Source organism: Neoarius graeffei, chromosome 8, assembly GCF_027579695.1.
Source record: "Neoarius graeffei isolate fNeoGra1 chromosome 8, fNeoGra1.pri, whole genome shotgun sequence".
NCBI lineage: Eukaryota > Metazoa > Chordata > Actinopteri > Siluriformes > Ariidae > Neoarius > Neoarius graeffei.
This window is the reverse complement of record NC_083576.1, coordinates 5624207-5630069: the sequence shown is the minus strand read 5'-3', so window position 1 is coordinate 5630069 and position 5863 is coordinate 5624207.

Below are 5863 nucleotides of genomic sequence, written 5' to 3'. Positions count from 1 at the left end.
AATCGGGGTTGTATTAATGCACTCGTTCTAATACATTATCTAGATCTCATGCTTGTTTGGTGGCATCTCCATCGACACCATTGTCATTGAGTTCTACATGTTATAAATGTTTTCTCTTCCTCTACTCTGCTCCTGCTCTGATGTTTTCTCTCAACAGTGAGTTTTACATTATTGATCATCCTCATGTCCTTTTACATCCACAGCAAGATTTATTTTTTTGCATGGAGTTTCTAAAATCTGGGACAACATATTAAAATTTTAATAGAATAGAAAGTATTGATTATATCTAAGACATATTACAGTAAGTCATCAGCATATTGCTGATGAGATCTGTGTATCTAATAAACTGTCAGCACAAATGTCCAACTAAGATCTGGACTATCATGATGCATTTATTGGAACTTCTTAGCACCAATCTAATCTAATCAATGACTTTGTGTAAACTTGTCCTCGGATGAAGCTGGGAAAAAAATATAGTTTCATAGAAATTTGAGCTGTGAAACGTCCATGAACTCTTTGAGTAAACTTGATATACACAGCAAAATTTGTGTTTCATAACCAGCAGTCAATTCACTATGTAGTTTCTTCCATTGCCAACATTATAATCTCGTGAAGCATGGTGGTGGGAGCATCATGGCTTGGATCTGCTTTCCTGCAATCACTGAAGGAACAATACATTTAAAATAGTCTTCAAATTTTCAGGAGAATGGGTATCTGGGTATTGTTTCTTCACCTGATGTTTGGGTAATGCTGTAAGTTAGGGTTCAAATATAAAGCTCTCTATCAGCAAGGAATACATAGCTTTCCTCATTACCGATTAATGATGAATTATTGATTCAGTTAAAAGGTTGAATACATTAATACAATATATTTTCATGTCATGTACTTGTTTTATTTCTAACATTTATGAATTATTTTTGTTCAACAGTTGTATAGAAATTATTCTTGGACCAACAGATCCCAACCCGAGTTGTACGTTCCTGGTATCCTGTACAGCTTCAGGCTTCCTGAATGTTGATTAATTTCCTCTAACAGCACATTTTGAAGTGTTTCAGTCTTCTTATACTACACCAATTGGCCAACAATAACATTTTTAGATGTTAAAGAACACCATGTCATACTATTTATCAGTACATAGTTAAGGTTATGTTGTGGAACATCTGGTATCACTATAGCAGCTATAAAATTAAAAGGTGCTCCTTGACTTTCTTTTGAAATGAATAAGACAGAAAAATGCAACTTGTCATTATACAGAGAAACTTCTCGATTGATCCTGAAGACTTTCCTTTGGTGAAAAAGCCTTATCTCCTGAGTGTTACAAAGTGTTGACACTGGAGACTCTTTCCATCAATTTTTCCTGACAGAAAACTTGACCTCAGAATTCAAAAAATTAATTTATTGTTATTGGGGCGGCACGGTGGTGTAGTGGTTAGCGCTGTCGCCTCACAGCAAGAAGGTCCGGGTTCGAGCCCCGTGGCCGGCGAGGGCCTTTCTGTGCGGAGTTTGCATGTTCTCCCCTTGTCCGCGTGGGTTTCCTCCGGGTGCTCCGGTTTCCCCCACAGTCCAAAGACATGCAGGTTAGGTTAACTGGTGACTCTAAATTGACCGTAGGTGTGAATGTGAGTGTGAATGGTTGTCTGTGTCTATGTGTCAGCCCTGTGATGACCTGGCGACTTGTCCAGGGTGTACCCCGCCTTTCGCCCGTAGTCAGCTGGGATAGGCTCCAGCTTGCCTGTGACCCTGTAGAAGGATAAAGCGGCTAGAGATAATGAGATGAGATGAGAATTTATTGTTATTGTCAGAATAATATATGATAAGAAGCTTGTTAAGATAAACCAGGCTTGTAGTAGTTGAGTCAAAGACTCGGATTGGAATACGACTCGTGCCACGATTTTAAGGACTCGTGACTTGACTTGGACTTGAGCACTGATGACTCAGACTTGGACTCGGACTCGTGCATTAACTGCATTCGGACTCGTAAACATGTAACATGCCATAATAATTTGGCATAAGATATTTATATCTGCATTAAATTTATACTGATTTCGTGCAAGAGAATGCACATTCACCTGTTCAGGATCAAACTAACGTTAACGGCGCTAAAATGCCTGGAGAGAACACCGCTAGGATTGTCCACTTTGCTGATACAGACTTCTCGTGCAGTGGGACAAAAATGCACTGCTATGGGTTCCATATGTAGAAGAACTATCGAGGAGACGATGGGGACGACCTCGAACTTCAATCGCCATTTAGCAAGACTCCACCCAGAGAAGGAAGTAACATGCTATGTTGCTATGTTCATTGTTCTGTTGATAGTGGGTGGGGCTTGCTTGCTGAGTGATGAACTAGCGAGTGTTAACCCTCTCTCATGTTATTTGCCCTGTTGATAGTGGGCAGGGCTTGCTGAGCGATGAACAAGCTTTTTATCTGTAGCCTGTTAACTAAAATGGGGCAGTCGAGCAGTAACGTTACTCCAACACAGTAACAGAGATGCTTTCACATAAAGGCAATAACAGCCACCGTCAAATGGTGAAGTTGGAGTCTTGTTCTCGGACTCAACTTAGATCAATGGTGGACTCGATTTGAAATTTTCTTTAATGACTTGGATTTGGGCGGCACGGTGGTGTAGTGGTTAGCGCTGTCGCCTCACAGCAAGAAGGTCCGGGTTCAAGCCCCGTGGCCGGCGAGGGCCTTTCTGTACGGAGTTTGCATGTTCTCCCCGTGTCCGCGTGGGTTTCCCCCACAGTCCAAAGACATGCAGGTTAGGTTAACTGGTGACTCTAAATTGAGCGTAGGTGTGAATGTGAGTGTGAATGGTTGTCTGTGTCTATGTGTCAGCCCTGTGATGACCTGGCGACTTGTCTAGGGTGTACCCCGCCTTTCGCCCGTAGTCAGCTGGGATAGGCTCCAGCTTGCCTGCGACCCTGTAGAACAGGATAAAGCGGCTAGAGATAATGAGATGAGACTTGGACTTGAACACTGTGGACTCAAGACTGGACTCAGGTTTAGTGACTCAACGACAACACTGATATAAACATTTAATCTCGGTATTTTATGAAAATGGAACATTTGAAGGTAGCAAATGCGGAAGAGCAAAAAAACTAGCAAAACAAATGTTTGCTCGTTTTTGTCAATTTTTGACTTATTGAGTTTCCTTCATATTTACATCAAAAGGATCATGCACATCTCCACAGTCAACATAGTAACCGCATCAGTCCTGCAATCATGTGCAAATTTCACAAACAGCCTGTTTGCAAGTGGACTTGTTGATTTGTACAAGAATGTTTGCTTGTAGTTACGAGTGGACGAATGCTAATGCAATTTGCGGTTGATTAGCTTGACTCAGTGGCACTCGTGGGTTCATATATGGCTGCAAGAAGAAATCAAAACTCCACAGTAAATGCACACTCAAAAGGGTTACTTTTTAATCCGATTTCCCTTGTACTCCAAGCCTTGTCGCTTGATTCTCTCTCTCTCGCTCTCTTTTTTACTTGTTTCTGAAAAGTCGCTAAGCTGTGAAATAAATTTCCTTTTCTCAGAGCACCATTTATGTGGGCCGTGCTGTAAGGCCGCTTAAATCCCCTAGCATGCCTCTAATTATTTTATGGCTTTGGAGTTTGATGTGTGTGCTTTGAATATGAGGTTATAGAGGCCCTCAGACAGACGAGCGCTGGGAGTAAACACTCGTCAGTGAAAGAGGGGGATGAATTAGGCAGACGTGTTTTTGCGAAAGCACAGTCCCTGTTCTTCTGTGTGTGAAGGTGGGGTGGGGGGTGTTACTCCATGCCTTATCGCTTCCTTAGCCTTCCTTTTTCCTGCTAAATCTCCTCAAATCCCTGGCTAGCTAGCGGCTAAAGCTACACGGTATTCATAAATAAGTCTCCTAGCAACAGAACAGCTCTTGCTCGTTTCTATCTGAAAGGGACTTTTGGGGCAAGTGTATGAGAGATGGGTGAAAAGAGAAGATGATGATGAAGGTGATGAAGATGTCGTTCTGGGTAATTTATTCACTCTGCTATGAGAGTGTGTTTTCCTCAGTTTCATAATAATTGTTTCTCTCAGGATGAGAAGATGAAAGGAATGATCTCAGTGTGAACAAAAAGCGCATGTGTGAGAGTATGGTGCATTCTGGGATTGCAGGTCTTTTTTTTTTTTTTAATGTGGATATTAGCAGAAGGGAGGATCCGTGACTGGACATGACAGAGAAGTGATGATAGGGTTAAGCTAAACATTATAAATGATTCTGGTGAACCTCCCTTGGTAAATTTTGCCAAACATGTTTGAGAGCAGCGGCCTATCAGGTAGCCTCCCTTGTCATCCTGATGGTGAGCAGAACGTTCAGGAAGGAGCACCGCTGGATTCCTTCCTGATTCAGCACCAGGCCGTTCTCAGAGCCGGTGTGATCCCCATGACCCTTACTCTCTTACTCACACGGGGGCGTGACAATAACAGATCTGACCACTGCTTTTACAAAAATGCCTCCTCCACAGTTAGAAGGTTGTACCAATTCCCATGGAGCTTCTTGTACTTGGAGCTCCAACCTCTTCAAAATTCCTCTTCAAAATTCCAGCCTGCAACATGTCAGAGCAGCTGGAGCTGTTTATTTCTTTTTCATTGCTGTAATCCATCTCCAAGTTTAGGCTTGATCGAGGCCATGGAGTCTCATCAGCCCTGTGAGGAGGAAATAAGGAAATATATATATATTTTTTTTACCATTTCAAGGACAAATGTGCTCCATTAACAGCAAAGTTCAGAGAGTTTTTCTAAGAGGCACTGGTTCATGTAGAAAGAATAAATCAGTGTTGATATTCATAAAGGAATAGTGGGCGTGTCCTGTCCAGCTTGTTATTTAAAATCTACCAGTTATCTAGACTGAGCTCCTCCTGCCAGTCGGAAGAATTTCACAATCAACAAGCATGAAGGGCTGAGAATCAACTCATAACACTGTCCTTTGGCTCAATTTGTGCCTCTTGTTTTGAGTTGAAAATGCTTCAGCACAAAACCCATAGCATGGTTAATTTACATGCTGCAGCCAAGTCAATTATGGGTTAAATGACTTTCTCAAGTCCTGTGATGATCTGGCAACTTGTCCAGGGTGTACCCCGCCTTTCGCCCGTAGTCAGCTGGGATAGGATCCAGCTTGCCTGCGACCCTGTAGAAGGATAAAGCGGCTAGAGATAATGAGATGAGATGACTTTCTCACTCGAGTCCATTTGAAAGTGAACCAAGACCAACTTGCTCAGAACAAGAGCCAAGAATGTCTACCTGTGTTTTACAACACGGATCAAAAGAAATCTGCATCTCTTCACCTCGAGAACTGAGATGCACCAATTATTAAATTCCGGCAATGGACCAATCTGACAAGGTAAAAAATAAATAACTTTGCATGCCAAACATTGTCGAATGGGAACCTAAATGTGCAAGGACCTAAATTTGTGAAATTTGGGGGACAACAAATGTCTCAGAATTCTTCAGAGGACTGTAGGTTGTTCAAAGGGGTGGCACGGTGGTGTAGTGGTTAGCACTGTCACCTCACAGCAAGAAGGGGGAAGCCATGGCCTAATGGTTAGAGAAGTAGCTTTGGGACCAAAAGGTCCCCAGTTTGATTCCCTGGACCAGCAGGAATGGCTGAAGTGCCCTTGAGCAAGGCACCTAACCCTCCACTGATCCCCAGGCTGCTCTGAGTATGTTGTATGTCTTGCTGGATAAGAAAATCTGCTAAATGTTACTAATGTAATGTAACATAGGAAAGTTCCAGGTTCAAACCTCATAACCGATGAGGGCCTTTCTGGGGGCATGTTCTCCCTGTGTCTGCGTGGGTTTCTTCTGGGTGCTCTGGTTTTCTCCCACAGTTCAAAGGCAT